The 21,667-nt window shown below is 36.6% G+C and overlaps 1 protein-coding gene across 1 annotated transcript in view; it reads right to left on the bottom strand.

The window, feature by feature from the left end:
* Positions 1-21,667, bottom strand: part of ARPP21 (cAMP regulated phosphoprotein 21) — a 605,449-nt gene that overhangs the window by 374,140 nt on the left and 209,642 nt on the right. Inside the window, exons 3-4 of the mRNA XM_036267058.1 lie at positions 17,176-17,256; positions 16,276-16,318 (exon numbers count right to left, since the gene is read on the bottom strand). The gene's annotated coding sequence lies outside the window, so the exon portion shown is untranslated. The remainder of the gene's footprint in view (positions 1-16,275; positions 16,319-17,175; positions 17,257-21,667) is intronic.

Raw genomic sequence — 21,667 nt, 5'->3', positions numbered from 1 at the left:
AAAAAGTAAGATGGGCAAGTTTTATTACATACATTTTACCACAACTTAAAATATATATATAATATACCAGAGACCTTTGAATTATACACTTTAAATGTGTAAATTGTATGATATGTGGTTTATATTTCAATTAAGATGTTTTACAATATGTGATTTAAGATCAGGCTGGGGACTGTGTACAAGGTGAGGATCCGTTTATCAAGATCGGAAATACTCTAGTTGGAGTTTAAGAAGAGTCATTTGTTGATCTTTGAAAATGAATCCTACTTGGCATTATCTTCTTCATGATGTTAATTTCTGATTATCATGTGGGTCGTCCTACGTGATGAATCGGGCCTGGATGTGGACATGTATTACTTAGTGATTCACTGTATTTTCCTCATTTGTGTTTTGTGCTTAGTCGACTTCCCTCATTACACTGAACATTCCCCGAGGGCAGTACTTTGCACCTGGGCTGAGCAATTCGGAAGAGGTATCAGGCTTCTGCTTCTTCTAGTTCCGACCAGGGATCCCACTGCAGGCCAGTAAATGACAAGATGTCTTCCTTGTTTTCTGCATGGCCTTAAGCAGACTGTTCCCAATGAAAACAAAAGTCCAGTCCCTTGGAGCAGGCTCTGTGATGCAAACAGGCCATTCATCAATTCTGAAGTTATGAAATCCAATTGTCATGCTCAGAGACACTCGTGTCCTTACTAATCACAACAGTTCTCAGTAGTATTCACCGGTGGAAGCAGAGGTCTTGGAAGAACGAGGCCTGTGGAGTGGAGGTATTACTGCAAGTCAGAGGTTCCACAACTCCTTAAACCTCTAGGTGGGTGAAGCTCTCTTTTGTCTGAAATACATCGTGGCCTGCCTGTCATGTTGAATAAATGTGTCCCCATCATGTTCCCAGAGACTGCATTTACAACACAGTTTTGCCCCCCGGCAATGCAAATGAAACATCCCTCCGACAGGTTTCTACAAAGGGAATCAATAATTATTTAGAGTCCAAAGGGTACTACTGTTGGCAAAATGGAAACAAAAGCGTGTGTTACATGTCTTCCATAGGTATCACTGCCCTTCTAGTCAATGCATGATGATGATTATTAGCGAATATAGAAAAGGAATGAAGAATTCTTAATTTGGGCATCATATAGCATGCCTTGAATGAAAGTAGCAAGAAGTGTGTCCATGTGAGGCATGGGTCTTCAGATCTTCCTTTGGTCACAGCAGGCTACACAGGTGTCAATTACGATTCCTACGGTTTCTTCCGCTGGCACAAGGCAGAGATGCGGGCACCGGGCACACGGCAGCACAGCCGCGCTCAGACTCTCAGACAACATCCAGGTGGAGAGATGCTCCTGCGCTGACATGGCCCCTCTCACAGTCACCAGCTGTCACCAGGGCAGGGGGAGGTAAACCGTAACAATGAAACTGCAAACCTCTTTCAGGTGCGGGGCGGGGTTGGGGAGGGGAGGCGGGTGGAGATAGGATTTCAGGGAGGAGAAGAGAACAACCAGGTGTCCCTAAGACAGGCTCTGGCTCGCGCCTGCTTGCACCACAGAAAGAGACTGTAACCGAGTGTGGCAGCACCAGCTGTGGTCCGCTGGCTGGCTCAGGGTGCACACTGTCAGGGGAGCCTTGATCAGACCACATCTGGTGACACAGAAGCAGCATGGAAACAGGGAATGAAGAGAACAGCCAGTGTTTACTAGATTGCAGGAATGCTAAGGGGGCAATGGGATTCCACTAAGTATGGAATTACTATTGTAGGGCAGCTGATGCTTAAGGAATCTCTTCAAGATAATTGCACGTGGTAGGAGAAAATGCTTTTCTTGATATTGAGTTAGAATGCTGGCTCTGTAGGTGATTTGCACCCCCCCCCCCCCGAGAATATTGCAATGTCTGGAGAGGGGTCCTCTTTGCTACTGGCATCTACTGTGTAGAGGTCAGGGATGTTGCTTCATGTCCCATTATACACGTCATTCCCTTACAACAAAGAATTATCCAGCCCGAAATGTCAATAGTTCTGAGGCTGAGAAATCCTCATTTAAAGTCATGTGATCAGTTTGAAATCATATTACTAGACAAATGAAAAAAAAAAAAAAACAATAACAGAGTCAAAGAGGGTAGTTAAGTGATGCAAGAAATCACAAATGGTTATTGGCGATGTTGAAATTAAAGACAAGTTCCCTACATCATCCAGGATGACGGTGCACAAATGAAAAGACTCAAAGAACTGCTGTTTTTGATGGAAACGACAATGCCAGGATCGAGAGAACCAGAACATGAGGACTCGAGTACAGCGAGAGCTGGAGAGGGACCTCTGGACCAGGCATCAAAATTCCTAGTTCTGCTGGGAAAATCAAATACACGTGGACCTGCTCTGAGCTGTAGGTTGAGACCTCATCATGACGTGTTGTCAGCAGGCCCCGACCAATAAGATCGGGCCCAAATAGAAATCCAAGGTAGTGACTCCAAGAAATGTAAATAGAAAAGTAAGTATAAGGCCCAGGACCAACTCAGGATATGTTCTAAGCGATTTTGAATTTTGAAGACAATGTTACTAATTGGCTTATGAAATTCATCCTTGGAAAACAATCAAATAAACAATTTTAGTGAAATGCCAATTCTTAAACACGAATAAAGTCTTGCTGTTTCAGGAAGAGAATTTAATTTTTCTTTTCTCCTTACCTTTGGATCAAACTTCTTTGCTAGAAAAAATTCCTGATGTGGCCGCTTTGGATTAAAAAATGTATCATGAATTAGATTGCATACCTTCCGTCTTCTTTCAGGTTATACAAAAACATGTACTGAGCAGTTCTACGGTTTAGTTTTCAGGATCTCACTCGGTCTTGTTGCATCTCCCCTGATAAAAACTCATCTCCCACTTCAGTAAGTTTAAATTCTATTAAATTTGATCTTTTCAATTAGTTCCACTCATACAGTCACAGAAGCATTCCCCAAGGAAACTATGAAATGAAAAGTTCATGGTGTCTAAGAAAATAAAAGAAATAAATAAAAAAGGTCAGTGGAAAAGAATTTGGCACCTTGGGGAAAAAACAATATATTTTGTGATATTTCTCCCAGGAACATTTGAATTAAAAACATAAGACACTGATTGAGGATGACTGTCTATGTAATAAGGGGAGGGGGACAGAGTGATATCAGGAAATATATGTTAGTCTTTGGAGACCACCTAAGCCGTAAAATGGAATAAAGAGGGAGACATCTAGTCTTTTTCATATTAGCTTGAAAGGCTACAAATAAGAGAACTTTGATCATTTTATGGTATCCAGATACTTTTTATTTCACTTTCAATGGTTTTACTTATTTCTTTTGTCTCAAGTGAAATAATTCTTCCCCCTCTTTGCTGTTTACCCCTTTGAAATACATCTTTGCAGTCCTGACTCTGCACTAGGCATTGCCTAACAGAATGACGGACTACGTGTCCGCCTTTAATCTCGCCCTGTAGATCAGTCCCTTCAGCCTTTGAATTATTTTCTTAATCTTCTGAGGACTCAATTGAAAAAACTTCATTTTTACAGTAGTCTGCTCCAGGTACCCTGGAAAATATGAACATCAGGCATGGTGCCTGATCTGCTTACATAAGCAATAATACTCCAAATACATATGATATTCCATGATTGAAATTCCTTAACACACATTTATTCATTTGATACTGTCATCAACCCTTTAAGATGGGTAGACCAAGAATTAACACTCCCTTCTATCAATAGCAAAGCAGGGCTTTGGGGAGGCTATGACTTATCCAGACACATAGCTACTCATACCAAATACTTTGATGCAAAGTCCAGTGAATTCTGTCGTTTTAAGTGGAGTCCAGGATCTTGAATATACACATTTGTTTGCACTGACATCAGTTGGTAGATGTACAACCCAACAGTAAATGGCAAATTGCCTAGTAGGCTCACTTCCAAGTGCCAAGATCAGAGACCTTCTCATAACACTACCCCAAGTCTCAGTAGGATTAGCACAGACATAGTTACATGTAGACCCAAGACTAGTAGTTGTCTTTCTCAGATAGAAATAAATAGGCACATGTGTTAATCTCCCAAGAATTCGACCTTATCTCATACAGTTTTCTGATATCCCTATTTTTACCCTTTTTTTTTCTATGTCAGCTTGTATATCCAAAGAGAGCACCCCTAAGGATTTTATTACCAGTCTTTGAGTCCATTCTTTAAGATTTGCCTTCAAAATGTAAATATGCAATATATTAAAAAATCACTATTCTTATGATCAACAATACAGATTCAGTGATGTTTGCACTAGTGTCAGGTTACTGGAGTCCTAAAGTGTCATGATGGGGACAGAATGAACTCTATGCCTCTTCATGTTTCCTACTTTGCCTGTAACTAGTTTGGAGGACATTACTTGGGGCTCTTTTCTTCAACCTTAGAGATTAAATCAAAGTATATTATTCTTGCCACATTTACTCCACTGGTTTATGCATCCATCCAGTCACTGGAAACATCATGAACACATCATGAATCCCTTTGATGGGATTAAAGTCTGTGTCAAGTGCTAAATATATAGAGATTAATCAGACACAAGGAAATGAGAACAGAAAGCCTTGGGACCACTCTGCAGCCGAGGTCAGGTCTAGAAAGTGTCTCTCCTCGTGCTGGCCCGTGCGTGCCCTGTCTTAGTCTGAGCCTCCCAGAAAATACAGAACAAAAAAAATGTAGTTTAATTTAGGAAGTCACTTCAGGGAACAGGAATGGGGAAAAAGCAAGTATGAAAGAGGAAAAGAGAGAAAGCGAATACAAAGGTGTATTGTTGAGCTTGTCACTGCTCTGGCCACTGGGATTTACTTCTCTGGAATCCTCTAAGCATTCACATTTAACTTGCCTCCGTTTTCTGCGAAAGGAATGAATCATTTTATCTGCTAACTCCCAGGCCCCTTCAGTCAGAATTGCCCACAAGAGGTGCGTTATCCCTCACGTTCCATGCGTGTGAGTCCCTGTAGCTCTCTGGCGATGGCGTTGGAGAACGTCCATGGAAGAAACATATACACTTGGACAGCTGTGACCGAAGGCTGCCATCGCATCTGCTTTAGTCACCTGTTGCAGCAAAGGATGAAACAAAGGGGGACTGAGAGGATGTGAGGTGTGGCCCAAGAGGTAACAGATGAGGTGTCAAATATTACAGAATCCTAAAGCAGAGGCGCTTACTCAGCTGGACCACAGTTGGATGTATCCTGTGGAGAGAACCCAAGTATTAAATGTGTAGTTGAACTAAATGTGCAGTTCAACTACAGTCAACCCTTGAGTTTGTGAATACGAAGACACTACCATCCAACCCTTACTCCCAAACTCATTGATTGACTATAATCTTGTTCTTTCTGCACCGTTTCAGGTGGTTCCTGCCTCTCTGATGTCCGCTTTCATCTTTTTCATGAGCATTGTTCTCAACCAGGCTCTTTGGAAGCTGTTTGCATATTAGCATCATAGGTACTGCCCAGATCTAAGGGGGCACTTTCTTTACCATTAATTAGAGCTTGGTCGCAGGTGTGTGTAACCTCCGTAAGACTCAGATTCCCTCTTTGACAAGTACCTTTAGAGTCTGATGTTTAAAATGGGTCAAAGGGACAAACATGTAATAGGCTCTTACTCAATATATTTCATTATCTCTTTACATCGAGGTTGTCAATTCTGAGGACAACTCTTGGTAGCATTTTCACACGCCAGTCTTCAGATTTAAATAAAAAGTGTCCAGAGTTGCACAAAGAATGACCAATATAACACACATCGGAGCTTCCCTCCAAGGTCACTGGGGACTTGCAGATCTGGAAAGGGATGTGGAGATCCCTGGTTGCCTCTTTCACCCCCTCACTGCCTTCTCTCTTCTCTGCCATCATTAAAATGGAAATAAGACTGGATAAAGCCTAATCCTGATCATTTTCTAAGCATCTGCATGATTTATGCAGTCCTTGTTGCCCTCATCTGATAGAACTCATTTTAGAAAAATGTGTTAGTGGCAGCATGGCAATCTGAGAAGCTTAGATATGTGACATTTTGAGTCAGTGGGTGAAATATTTTTCCAATGTCTTAGAAGATAAGTCCATGTAGAGGTCACGCCAGAATGTTCGCCCCAAATCTGTAAATGGTGCAAACAATGCAGATAAAGACCATCACGAGAACAACTTTTCCAGATAATTTACTGAATCATTGAGTGGTATGATTGATTTTTTGTGTGTGTTTGTTTTCTATAAACAGGGTGTCTAGTTTTGTATCTTCACCATTGCAACAATAGAAGGGAAAAATCCATTTCTTTTTTGGAAAACTAATAGTACTTGAATGCAAAAATCAATCACTCACGGTTAGAAAACCCAGTTTCTTGTCCTGCAAAATTCTAGCCATGGTTCAGTCAATATGCCTCTCTATGACTCAGTTTCATCATTTGTATCTCAAGATTGGAGAAACAAATCTAATAATACTAAATTGTTATCTCACAGCATTAGTGTAAAGATCAAATGAAATATAGTAAGAAAACATGTTTTGTAAACAGACAGACGCATTTAACAAAGCTCTCTGCTTTCCAATACATAACTGTCAATGTGTGTTTTTCTTCTCAGTTGCACTTTTGAGGAGGTGGACTGTATTCTATTCATTTTTGAATGCCCACGCCTATGTATCATGCATGGCCTATAAGAGATGATTATTTTAGTTTAAAAAAATGCTGCTAAGTAGTTGCACTGCTTTCTTAATTCTGTACACTTTCTAAAGTCCTTGATGTTCCACAGGATCATGATGAGTACACTGGTTCACACTCTCTCTCTCTCTCTCTTTTTTTTTTAGGCCTGTAGAAAAGGATGACATTGAGGAGAAATGTATTCTCTCTGAACACAATATGCAAGTGTACAGCTTGGATTCACCACTGCTACCTATTTCTCCCAAATAACATTTAACTCTCCTTACTCACAAAAATTTCATCTCCCAGGGCTGGTAGACTCCCTTTATACATTGATTTCTGAATGATTTTTTTTTTTTAAGTTAATAAGCAATTTCTCTTAGGGTACAGTCCATACCATTAGAACTGCATGTGCTTATTATGCCATAAATATTTCCTTCTCACTGCTGGATACAGACAGAAAGATGTGCCTTTTCCTGGTGCTTCCATGCAATATTCTGCGCTAAAATCTGTTTAAAACGAACTTCTTGGCTTTTTAATATTGATTTTGTGTTTTAGGCTCATCCTACTTACGTCTTTTCCTCTTATCACACTCTTAACACCCACCACTGTGCTGGCATCTTAAACTTGCCCACAAATGCAAATTCCTTATCTCTTGTCTCAGGACCTGCTTCTTTGCCTGGTCATTTCTCATCATACGGTCTAGAAACCTCATGATCATATTTGGTTTCTTCTTACCCATCCCCACATTTACCAAAAGGAAGTTACTAGTGTGGTTTTATTATTTGTTGGCACATCTTTATCCACTCTAGGCCGTGACTTCTTGAAACACAGGCCCCAGGTTTTGATTATTATTATCATCATTTTCTGTCTCTCTCAGACCAGCTCACTAAAAACTGAGACTTGCTATAGGAAATATCCATTTTGGGTGGATAAATAAATCAATTGATCAAACTGCTAATGTCTCTTCCTACTTTTTTGGGGGGGTATACATTTTGAAACTCAGACTTCTCTCTGGTCTTCTATCTACGACACTCCTTCTCCAATCTACTTGGCAAAACACTGTCAGTTTAGTATTTTCCTGAACCGAGCCCAAGATCTAAGAGGAGCAATTTCCAGTTTTTCAGGATGATCAACTTTGTCCCTCTTAGGGCAATAGCACTTGAATGTACCTCCCTCCCCTTTCTCACCCCCATTTTCCAGTTAGTTTCAAAGTTAACAATGCTCCTAGACAGTCCACTGATGCTTAGGCAGAAAGCCCTTCTAGGTCTTCCTATAGAAATGGGCTTCCTGGTATCACAGTCTGAAGGGACATGAACACCACCGCCAAGAAGGGGAACAAATGCATTCCGTGAGCTTGGTGGTCCGTGGGTCATCTTCCCCCTCCACGAGTCAGACCTGCCATTGCATGTGCTTTGGGCACGGATGATGCTTTATGAGATGAGCAACTGCAAATTGCAATGGAGATTATTTCCCTTACAGATTAGTTTGTGGTCATTTTGAAGTCAGTCTAAGTATTCCACTGACACTGACAATAAAACCAAAAAGGAGGCCACGAGATGGCTAAACATGACATCTAGAGTGTGTCTGTTCCTTGGTTTCTTCTTAGGCCCTACACTGGATATCCGGTTTCCAAGAAAAATAGGCCATTGCTTTTTCATAGAAGTGGGGGTTAGCATTTCGGCTGGCTCTAAGATTTAAGAGCAGCACACAGCCAGAAACTTCCTTTGAGTACGTACCGTGTGTAATCCACTGTGCTGGATACTTTCACAATGAGTGTTTTCTTCTATTTTACCAAACAATCTATTAGTCTCCATATGAAACCGGATCTAACTCATGTTGTCTAACCAACTTTATTAGTATTATTTTAACCAAATTATTTCTGTCCCTTCCTCTGTCTTTCTCTTTCTGTTTGCACACTGAATGTTAAATGTTATAATATTTATCAATGGTGGCAAATAACAAGTGCCAATGTTAATTCCTGAAAATCTGCATGCTGAGTAGTTGACAGCAAGCACGGAGAATTTCAGGCCCTTGTGGATTACAAATTATCTTTCAATTACATGGACACGGTGCTACACCAATAGGTCCAGCACCCAGAGGATTCCACAGTACCTGCTTTGAGCAAGAACTGGTTGATATATTATGAAGGCTACAGTGGGCCTGTACTCAGAAGGGTTGTGTTTAAGACCTAGTGTTGGCATTTATTGGAAGCATGAACTTGAGCAAACTCACTGTGAGACTTGTTTCCATTCTAAGATTAGAGTAATACCTGTCCATCTCCGAAAACCGTTGTACTAATGAAGTAGAATGTATTTGAAAGTGTGTGCGGACATGGATTTTCTCTTGAGATTCCACAGGAACCATAAATCACAGTGTCTTCCCGTATCCCTGTTCCCTGGCTCTGACGTGGGCAGCTGGAGCAGGGTTAGACAAGTTGGCTGTCCTTGTTTGATGGTTGATATGCTTTTTTTTTTCTGTGATGTGTTCAGGATGGATACACTCACTGGGGCTTTTATTTTCCAGAAATAACTGTGAAGCTTACAATGTTCTATTTCTTCATTGTCCAGCATGGTAACCACTAGACAAACGTGGCCATTAAGCAACAGAAATGTGACATGGGCCAGTATAACTGAGAAAGTGAATCTTAAATGAAATGAAATGTAAGTAGTTACATAAGGCTCCCATATTGGATAGTGCGGGTCTGTAGTTTTCTATTCACTATTTTGAATATTTTATTTGTTCTTTCTTGTCTTTCTAGAAATATTTTTTATTTATTTTTTAATCCTCACCTGAGAATATTTTCTGAAATATCTTCAGATAGAGTGGGAGGTGGGAAGAGAGAAGAAGAGAAAGAGAAACATCTATGTGAGAGGGACATATCGACTGGTTGCCTCCCACACAACCCAAACCAGGGCTGGGGACGAACTGCAACCGAGGTGCATGCCCTTGGCTGGAATCGACCCCACGACTCTGTGGTCTGTGGGCTGACACTCTACCACTGAGCCAAACCGGCCAGGGCTAGAAATATTTTTTAAAGTGTTCTCTCTATCCTGTTTAAATAGTGCTTAAAATACCCGTTGTTTGGAGACTTTTAAATAACTGTGAAAGCACCTTTGCCTGGCACTACTTTTTAACTTCCTTAATACATTCTATAATTATTTATCTGGTTATATTTTCTTTTCTATCAGGAGCCATTTCTTTGTCATTGATGTTTTCTGAAAAATTATCTATTTCATACAGATTTTCACCTTTATTTGAATGCTTGACTGTGAAGAATTCTTCCCACTACTTGTTTCCATATCCTTATATCTATGATTATTTCTGCATTCTCAATTCTATACTATAACTGTTTTATCTTTCCTTTGACTTATTTAGTGACTTGTTTTATTGCTTTGTTTTCCTAAGAATTAGCTCTATTTAAAATTATTTATGCTATAATTATCTTGCCTATAAATAAATCAAAATTTATTTTGACATTTACTAATTCCTTCCCCCCAACTTTTTTCTTCCTCTCTTCTTTCATTTCAAATAAATTGCATTTACTATTTTACAAAGTTCCATTCTTTCCTTTATAGTTTATACATGTTTGAGGTAAAATTTTTTTCATTTAGACTGAAATTAGTTTTACTCTGTGGGTTTGGACATGTCACTTATATAAAAAATAAACTGTTGAGGGATGGGAAAGAAAAACAGATTGAGCTTAGAAGAGTATTAAGACTGAAAATACTGTGCATGACATTACAATAATGGATACATGTCATTATACATTTGTCCAAACCCATAGAATATGCAACACCAGGAGTGAACCCTAAGGTAAGCTATAAACTTTAGGTGATTATGATGCGTCTGGTAGGTTCATACTGGGTTTAAAAAAAAAAATCCCATTCTGGCCAGTGATTTAATAATGGGAGAGACTATGCATATGTGAGGGTATGTAATATATGAGAAAAGTGTACCTTCCACTTAATTTTATTATAAACCTAAAACTGCTTTTAAAATTGTCCTTAAAAATTAATAAATACATTATAAAATTTTAGTTCTTTAAATCAAGAGTTCTTTGAGAGTGATATTTTAAATTCATTTTATTTTATTTTTTCTTTATTGATTTTAGAGAGAGAGAAAGGGAGAGGGAGAGAGAGATGGAAAAATTGATGAGCTGAGCGAGAACATCAATCGGCCATCTCCTGCATGCCCCCCACTGGGAATCGGGCCCACAACCTGGGCATGTGTCCTGACCAGGAATTGAACTGGTGACCTCTTGGTGCATGGGTCAATGCTCAACCACTGAGCCATACTGGCCGGACATGAGAGATTTTTTAATTGCATGAAATTAATTTAGTTAATTTGCTAGTACCTTTTCCTATTAATTTTCTATAAGATTGTAATATGTACCTTACAGTTTGGGGAATTTGCTGTGGTGTTTTTGTGGCTTAATATATAGCCATTTAAGCTTATTTGAAGTATACTTTAAAAGAGTATGTATTTATTCAAAGACTTATTAATCAAAGCCTCTATAGTCTTGTCTTACTTATTTTTTTCCATCTAATATTGGCTGAAAGAGTTATTTTACTTTTGGTTCTTCTTTAATTTTATCCAGTTTTGGATCTATAGTTTTGATGTCAAGTTATTTGGTATATAAAAAATTCGTAACATGTATTTTTGAGATTGTGTGTATTATAAGACACACCACATTTATCTCATATGATGCTTTTGGCCTTTAATTAAACCCTCAAGTAATGTTAATGTCAGGACCCCTGCCTAATATTTGTTTGCATTTGTCTTGCATGTTTTTGCCAATACTTATTATTTTTAATAACAATGTGTCATGTTCTATACATGTATCTCTTTTATAAAATAAGAATAACGTTTTATAAGAATATTTTCCCATTTACTTGGCCAATTTTCCCAGTTTACTGGAAAATTGAAATAAAAATGTTAACTTTATTTATTTAGTATCTATCTTTTGTCAAATTTATTATATTTGCTATATTGTTTATACTTTCCTTTTGTTTCCTCTTTTAGTCATTTGCAATTTATAATGTAGCTTTAGTTTACTAGTTTTCTTTACATTTTTAATAATACACTCAAATTTCTAGTTTTTAGCTTATCAAATTTTTAATATAATAATATACTAAAAAAGGTAAAGAAATTAGCACATTTAAATTTATGTAACATGCTATTTTCTTCTATTCATGTATCAGTACTCTGTATTCTTTTAGACACATAACTTTTCTTTCTTTTTTTATTATGTTATGTGGATTTTCAAATATTTATTATACTTATATACCTGACCTATTGCAGGTATCCAATAAATGCATATCAGGTTAATTATTTAATTTCCAATATAGAGAATTTACAGTGTAAAGTAAACAAATTATAATTAAATAATCAAACAAATAATTCCAACACAACTGCTGTGTTAAATATTCTGAAAGACCAATACATCATCTCTGAATACAGATAAGAAAATGATCATTTGCTGGAGCAGAATTTTTTTTAGGAGAATGAGGTTTTTAGCTATAACAAATAATAAATAACAATTTACCCTGCGAAATGGAGTAGGAACACTAATTTTAAAGAGAAGCATGTGGAAAAATGAAATTTTCTATAAGAGAAAAGCATTTTCATTCTTCCCCTTCGATTGCTCCCATATTCTTCTTTCCATCTCACTTAAGACTACCTGTAAAAACTTGAAGAAATCTTTTCCCTTGTTTTGCCTCAGACCACTGTTTTTGGTGAGGAGAGCAAAGAGAACCTCCTCAAACATAGCTTTTATTTTTATTTATTTTGTTTATGTCTATCAAATTTGGGAGAAGGATGTTTTATAATTTTGTATCATTACCAAGACATGTGACAAAGTAATATTAATAGTGAAAATGGAGGGAGTGGATGGTTAAATTTCCATCAATAAATGATGAGCGGCATCATTTTACTTTTGCCTGTTCATCCCATTGTTTATTGGTTAGAGTGAACAATCCTTGTCATCGGAATGAGAACTTTTGTCAAGGGCAGTTGAGGAATATCTATGACGGACAAATCCATAAAGTTCTCTGATTCACATATTCCTTGATGCTGACAGTAGTAATGAGTAAGAGAAGAGGGTTATAAGCTGACTTATCTTTGCATCACTTATGGTTTGGGGCACCAGTTGGTAGTAGTTGCTTCTCTCTTTCACCAAAGGTCTTGTTTGTTATTAATTAGTCCTTTTTACCTTGCTTGGCAATAAAACCCACAGCAACACTGTGGCTCTGATATGTAAATACAGCTAATAAAAATAAAGTGATCATAGGTACCAGTTAGCTTGGGATATTACGAAGCTTTCACTTGTTCAAGAGTAATTATCAGTTGTCCCCATTTCACTCTCAAACGTATCTATTCTGGACAATGAATCACTTGATCGTCCTCATTGTAGTAGATTCTAATGTTCAATTAGAACTCAGCTGGAAATACTGATATAACTCCAAGTACTTGAATTCAAATTTGTCCCCCCATGAAATTTACACATGAAGAAATAACGTTCCATAGAGATTTCCATGCACCAGAAAGGAGATATTCTTCCTCTTAAATCCACTTTTCGTTGGATACTCAAAAGCTATTATCTGTGGCTTTCTTACTAAAGACAATGGAACATCCAGGAATATCCCCAATCTCTCTCTTATGTAGACATAAATACATTATCAATTTTTGGCCAATGGCAGAGAAGTAAGAGAAGGTCATGAAACTATTTTTCTTTTCTGATAACAGAAGAATCATGTGATGATTCACTTTCACTGTCCTAGTTTCTATCCTGTTTCTAGCCTTGTATGGTCCTGATGCCTAAAGTTATGGAGATTGTCTTAAAATAATGAGGGCCTATAGGTACAATAAGTTAACAAACAAAAAGCAGATATCCTGGCGATGGCAGGCGGAGCCAAGCAAAGAGTTCCTTAAAGATATCCATTAGCTACTTTTCTAAATGTGGAACCCTCTAAGTCCAGACTATGTCTTTTATAAAAAAATAATTGAACATGTTTTTGTTATTGTTAAGTTACTTTGATTTTGATGCTCTGTTACCTGTCATGAAAATAAAACAGAATATTTATTAAATGTACTGGGACCTCTTGTTCCAAATACTGTGATAAACACCTTCTATCATAATAGTTACTCATCACATGAGAAGTTTCCTAGGAATTAACATTGTTTCACTGATGAGACCGTTGCAGCTTCTGGAAGTTTATATTACGGCCAGGCTCATATGGCAAATAATGGAAGCAGGCGGATTTGAATTCAGACCTCTCTCTTTAAAGCGCACCCCGTTAACCACACCGCTTACTGGTTCCCAAGTTTAAGGGTGTGAGCACTCATAAAACAAACCAATAAAAACAAATACAACATACAAATAAATAATATGCATCTGTTTATGTGGTCCAGATGTCCCGGGGCCTGGGACGCAAAAGGTCACATTTGCATTTGGAAGGAAGGAGGACGGACTTCGGTCCCTCTCCCCCTCTCACACCACCCTGCTTGCTCTGTGCTCGGAGGAGGGAGTCTACGTTTGTTACATGGTGGATGACGATGTGCTACAAAGTTCAGTGTGGTTCATGGATCCGCCAGGGCAATGCCAGACATCTGGTGCTCCCTGCCTCGCTCACACCCAGCTGCAGCCTGTTCCTTGCTTCTCTGATTGAGGTTGACTGATGGGATGATTTTAACTTGGGTTTATTAGGGAGTGAAAGTCCCGCTAAGACCTTCAGCTTTGGCCACACACATCACAGGAGATGTCCAATTATCAGAATCTGATCTCCACTTACTGCGGCTGCCTTAGGCACCTCGTGGAGAGTAGGAAACGTGGGATTTTGTTTCTCAATCTTCACCCCAAAGGTCATTTAATATTAGCCCAGACCCCCATGATTTATAACACTTTTTTTAAAAAAATGCTTAGTTACCTTACTTTTTATATATTTTTTGTTTTTTCTTAATTTTTTCCAAGCTTTACTGACTATATATATATATATATATATATATATATATATATGCTTCATGTGAATGAATCAACTAGAATATATCAGGGGTCTATGGTATAATTAGGTTTTAAATAAATTCCAGCCACTCCACTTAAAAGAAATAGGTGGAAATCCAAAAGAATTATTATTCACTCTACATCTTGCTTTATGACCTGCACTCTGGGACACAACTCTCTTTTTGACTCTCTATTACTCTATTTCTGGTCTCCTTAATGCAGTTCTTTACTATACCGAGCCCAGGTACACTGACCTCTGAGCTATATACTATCCATTATAGAAATAGATAGAGTGGAAAGGGAAATTTAATTGGCCAAACTGAGACTCATAAGTAATCAATAGAGAGTGAAGCGAAGAATACCTGGCTAAAGAAACAAATGTATTGTAATTAGGCCAATTATCCTAGAAGTAGTTCATCAACTTGTAGTGATAAAGGCTGTTAATGAGCTTTGTCACTGGCAGCATTACTTTCTAAGCTTAATCCTTTTTAGGGTTATTAGCTTTCATGCTACCTGCACTGAGATAAATTAATTTATGCTGACATTAAATTGAAAAATACCTAATTGTTGCATTTGAGCAGTAACCTATAAAGTTTCTCTTTTACTGACAAAACTGACTGAAGGCAGTACAAAAATGCTCAGGCTTTTTGAACAGGTGGAAGAGATTCAGAGAAAGAGAAACACATAAATATTCTTGGGGAAAGTCGCTCAATTTATAGTCAATATCATTGAATGAAATGGCCAATAGCTATTTTACACATCAGGTGTCAGTACACTGTATTCTGTCTGCCATCAAGAAAATTCTTCAGAAAGGTCAGCCTTTGAAGAAGAGTCACTAAACATAATACCTGCTCAACCCCCAGACACACAGCACTAAGAAATCCATACAAATGTAACAGAATCTTGAATCATGGCCTCTATCAGCCTTACTCAAACACTCTTTCATCTGAGCTTCAGAACACAGGAAATAAACACAGTGACAACTTTTTCTGTTCTCCTAAGGATGGCACAGACTAGTGCCAGTCTAGATTCATTCATCAAACATAATAAATAACTTAGGGCATAAAAGCAGAGTCCTCCCAAGAACCACAGTTGAAAAAGTTGGCTAAAGATTAGAAGTATTCTTAGAAATACACTTCTCTGACCCTTTACCTCTGCATTTATTTATTCATCTGTCACTATTTATAAAACCACTATCTATTTTGTGTATAGATTCAACTGTCTGGAGGTTAAATGGCACTGTGTGTTACACATGTAGCAATAGCGGATGACTTTAAATCATTCTCATTTCTCTGAGGAAGGTTTTGAATATCCCACCTCTAATTATCATGATAGCCATCATTGTGTACATGTAAAGTGTATGTGTAGGTACACTGTTTGCTACACTATATTAACAAATATTCTATCAAATGCTAACACACTCATATCTTCTTTTATGAATACCTCACTTTATCAAATGATTTCAGCATATATTGAGATAATCATGTGCATTTACTTTTTTTACTTTCTTACTTTGAGATATAATTTAGATATAGTAAATGTGGCATATTAAAAGAGTACTATTTTGGTAAGCTTTAACATATACAAAAATATGCACACTCGAGACAATCCCTGCAGTCACAGTAATGAACATTCACCTATTGCTCCTGGAAGTGTCATTGCAGCTCTTTGTCATTCCTCCTTCAGACCACATATGGCAAGTGAGGGCACAGTGGAAGGTTTGAACACACATCTCTCAGTAACTCATCAAATAGATGCAAACAAATTAAGTCATGTACTGGATTTGAGTTACACAAATAAATGTAATTGATATATAAATCACCACAACTCAAAATTGTAGAATACATGTTTTTCAAGCACACACACAATATTTACAAAAATTGTTAAGATCTATACCATGAAGCGAATTTCAAATGACTGATACACTGAGATGTCCCTTCATGAAACTAAGTTAAAAATTGATAACTAAACAATATAAAAAATTGGAAACAATTTGAAATTAAAACATACTTCTATATAATGAATGGAAAAAAGATTAACTAATGATAAAAATTAGACATTTTAAATTTAGTAAAGGAAAATGTATAAGAATAAAGTTGGCAAATATTTAATGTGCTTATATATTATAAAAGAAGGTTAAAAATTAATCATCTATAGAAGATAAAATAGCAAATTAAACAGAAAGAAGAAAATATAGAATTCAATATTAAGAAAATATAGAACAACACCAGAAAAAAACACCGAAACCAAATGATTATACTCCAAAAGACTACTAAAATTTATAAACCCTTAGCAAGACAGATTTTTTTTTTTTACCAAAAGAGACTGATAGCAGAAGAAAAAGAGGCATAAACATTGATTCTACTAACATTAAAAAGATACAAAAATATGTTTAAACATGGTAATGCATTTGAAAATTGACCCAGAAAATAAATTCTAAAAACTAGCATAAGAACAAAATATCAACTTATTCTACAACTACTTAACTGATTCTACAATTTTGTCATTCCAATATAGAAATCTCCATGTTTACGTACCTTCAGTAATAACTTCTACCCAGCAGATATGAAGTCTTCCTAGGTGACTCTATGAGAACAGTAGAACCCCACACTCAAAACCTGACAAAGATATTAGAAAAGAAGAGAAATATAGATCAACTTCTTCCATGGACATAGATGCAAAATTTTATGATCATCTCATGAATACAAAAAGAGTATCTGATACAATTTATCAGTAATTTATGAAAAAATAAAAAATCTTAGAAAACCAGAAATAAAAGAGTGCTTTCTTAATGTTATATAGAGTAGCTGTAAATGACCAACAAAAACATTTGAATAGTCTGTCACCACTGGACTACAAATCCGTGTTAGTACCAAGAAGTAAGTAGGATAATTTAAAACCATGTGGTTTGGAAGGAGAGAAAGAAGACAGCCATTTGCAAATATATTTTTGTATAAAAAAATAAAAAGCCTTTAGGTATAGCCCTGGCAGGTTTTGCTCAGTGGTTAGAGAATCAGCTCATGGACCAGAGAGTCCCAGGTTCGGTTCCCACTAAGGGCATGTACCTCAGTTGCAGTATATCCCTGGCCCCAGTTGGGGTCATGTAAGAGGCAGCCAACGTGTCTCTCTCACATTGATGTTTCTCTCTCTCTTCCCCGCTCTCTCCCTCCCACTCTATCTGAAGATAAATGCAAAAAAATAAAAATAAAAAAGTCTTTAGGTATAGTGTTATAGTTAATAAGAGAATTTAGCAATTTGATGAAAATATAATGTCAATATACAAATACTAATATATTTTCATATTGTAATGATGATCATGAAAGAAGTTTAAAAGACATAATTAGACACAGATATAAATAATCAAATACCTAGAAATAAATCTAAAAGAATGTAAGACCTCTATACACACACATATGCACATACACCATTTTACTGAGAGAAAGTAAATATTTAAATTAACAAAAGGGTAATCTATATTCAGTAAACACTAAATTTTATTTTGTAAAAATGGTGATTATAGTCAAATTGATTTATAATGCAAACCTATATTGGTCATCTATCTGAAATGCTATGAAAAAAATACCTCCAAAATATAATGACATATAATGCCCTGTATCATATGCAATGTCCTGTGTATCTACTTATTCTGCTTGTTGGCCTATGAGTCGAGAATAGATGGACACACTTCATCTTAGCTAAATTCTGTCATGCTTCTACAATCAGTTAGGCAGCTTTGTTTCCATGGACTGGCTAACTGTAGGCTCAGGTGCCTTGTCTCTGCTCTTATGTGCCTCCAATAAATTAGCCTGGCAACGGTTTCATGGCAAGAAGAAAGTTCATGAGACAGGCAAGGCCCCTGAGTCCTAGGCTTGGACTGGCACAGCATCACTTCTGCTACATCTTATTGGCCATGAAAGTTACAAGGCCACCCTGGATTTAAGGGGAGCAGGTATAGACTATTTCTTGATGAGATAAATTGCAAAGTCACATTATATAGAGTGGATTTAGAGAGATCAATAATCAGGGCCATTAAAGGAGTCAATCTACCACAAAACCCACTTAAAATCCCAGCAACCACAATTTTGTGTAAATTGACAAGCTTACTGTGGCAGTTACAGAGGTATATACATATGTAATTAATTGAGCTACATAGTTACTGGTACATACATTCTACTGTAAGTAAAGAATACTTCAACCCAAATAAAAATGAGCTATGAAAAGTTATGAGTGTTGAGCATAAACTAAGTTGGAAGAATTAATTATGCTGTACATTAAGATTTATAATGTATAGTATAATTTATAGTAATTAAGGCAGTGTGATGTTTGGTGATCAATATAGAAAGCAACAAATGAGACAGAATAGAGTTTGGTAGCAATATATTAACTTTTGATTTATGGTACAGTTGGCAAGTGGAACAGTAGAAAAAGACAGTCTTTTTACCAAATTGTGTTGCGTCATTTGAATATGTACATAGAAAAATGATGTAATATAACTAGGTGACCCCATGTAAAAATCATCAGTGGCGAAATTGTTATCCACATGTGAGTAAAAAACAACGCTAAATTTCCAAGCAGTTTACCATAAAAGAATATACTAATGATTATAGAATAAGAAAAGGTATATCAAATATCACTAACTACAACAAAAACAATTTACAAACTTGAATTGTAATTATATCATAATATAATTAAATAATACATGATTAAATTACAATTATAAACTTCTGTTCATCAACAAACAGAGTAAACAGTTAGCTTTAGACCGGGGGAAGTTACTTCCAACATACATAAATATCAAAAGAATAATTTGGTATATTCAAAAATACTCTAAAAATCAACCAGAAAAGTTATAGAAACAATGGAAAACTAAGCAAGACAAATGAATAAGGATATCTAAATGGCCAGCAATCTATGAAAATGTACTCCACATTATTAGTCATCAGGGAAATGCAAGAATTATAGTTAAAAGGTAGAAGTTCATGGCAGGACAATACTTATATAGCAAAAACTAGAAATTTTTTAAATCTCCTACTTTAAAGATATAATGGAGCCACTGGAGCAATGCACATTAGACATTAAAATTTCAGAGAGGAGAAGACACCTCTGATTCATACTAATATGTTTGAATAAAATATTTCTGTCTGCTGTCTTAATGTATCTGACCTGTTTTATATTTTTTTCCTTTCACCATAATCTGTATTCATAGTGGTTTTCTTGTATATTGGATTTTTAGAATTTACTATTTTTTGTTGTTGATACTGTGAAGTCACTCTTTTTGAAACATCGTCATTAAACATCATTGACACCAGGGATTAAATTGTGTTTCACCAGAGAGTAATTTTATTAATCTACTCTTAACTTGGAGGCATTTAAGCAATGTAGAATATCCTTAAACTAAAATTTTATCTTTGAGAGGGTTTTATTTATTTATTTATTTATTTATTTATTTTTATCCTCACCCAAGGACATGTTTCTATTTTTGTTCAGATAGAATGGGAGGGAGAGAGAGAAAAAGAGAATGAGAGAGAGAGAGAAAGAGAGAGAGAGAGAGAGAGAGAGAAACATCAATGTGAAAAGGGACACATTGAGTGACTGCCTCCCGCACGACCCCAACCAGGGCCGGGGACGAATCACAACTGAGGTACAGGCCCTTGGCTGAAATCAAACCTATGACTCATTGGTTCATGGGCCGATGCTCTAACTGCTGAACCAAACTGAGTAGTGCTTTGAGAAGGTTTTAATCACATAGATACATCAATCTGTCTAACCTTACATAAGATTGGGCTTTTTAAAAGCAATTCTCAAAGTGATTGAGTATGTGTATGTATGTATATACACACACATATACACAATTTATACATATATATGTATGTATTTTTTTTTTTTTTTACTTTACCTTCCATTCAAAGTCAAGGACAAGACATACAGCTATCGTGTTTATTTCTCTCTGCACTATTTTTCCTTCAGTTTACTGTTGATTTTGGCTTTCATAAATGCAAACTTAGTATTGGGTTCTTATATCAAACCCACCTGCACTGCACATGTCTCATTCTTTCTCTCTAATCTACCCCAAAAGCACAGACTTCACTATTTAACTCTGAGCCATCAGAGATAATCAGATGCTTCAGGAAATAGGCCATAATCAATTCTAAATATTGTTCTAAATTTGCTTTTATTATCAATCTCTAGCCTCTGAGGATTGTCTTTTTCATGCTAGGTCATCTATTTTACCTAGGATTTGGTAGGTATTCTGCATCAAGATGGTTTTACTGGTCCTCTAGGCCACCATATTACTAGAACTGAAAATCAAGTTTTGTTCCTTTAAAAGTCATAGGTGTCAAAACCAGAGTCTAAGATATAATTAGAAAATATAAAAAGAAAAACTACCCCACAACAACGTCTATTTCTGAGTTCCACACTCTCCCTTCACACATACAAAAAAACTACAGTTTAAATGAGTACTTAATTATACACTGGAAAAGTTGCTAGAGAACTTGGCAGACATGCTACTTTTAGAAGCACTCCCCATAGATTTCTATATCACATTTTACATAATGAAGACTTCTTTCCACCTCTTACTCAAGCAAATAATAATGATAATAATAAGTTTCTTAAAGGAAGGATGGGATATATCAGGAAGGTTTAGTTAGCGGAGACACAGAACAAGTTAAGGGTGTTTTAAGTTAAAGGGTGGGTGGTGCAGGGACTTCAGATACAAGGTAAACGACAAGATTTGGGAGTCCAAATTGGATCATGAGTATATTGTTGTGTAAAAAAATCCCAAATTCTCTGCCCTGTTGGGGGAAAGCACAACATTTAAACACAGGATTCAACTAGACAGCCTCTCTTCTGGATCGCTCCCATGTGCTCAATTTTTCAATCTCCAAATTAAGAGCATTTTAGACCACTGTTTGAGAAATTGTCTGAAATCGCCAGAAAAGCAGAACTGTGTGCTTCCGAGCCTAGTTTCTGTTTCTGAGAATGCTGACTTCTTTAAGAAAGCCTAATTAGCCAGTTCATCAGCATATG

The sequence above is a fragment of the Molossus molossus genome, unplaced genomic scaffold (assembly GCF_014108415.1).
Source record: "Molossus molossus isolate mMolMol1 unplaced genomic scaffold, mMolMol1.p scaffold_m16_p_18, whole genome shotgun sequence".
NCBI lineage: Eukaryota > Metazoa > Chordata > Mammalia > Chiroptera > Molossidae > Molossus > Molossus molossus.
Note: the sequence above shows the minus strand (reverse complement) of the source record. Positions and strands in the feature narration are given on the sequence as shown.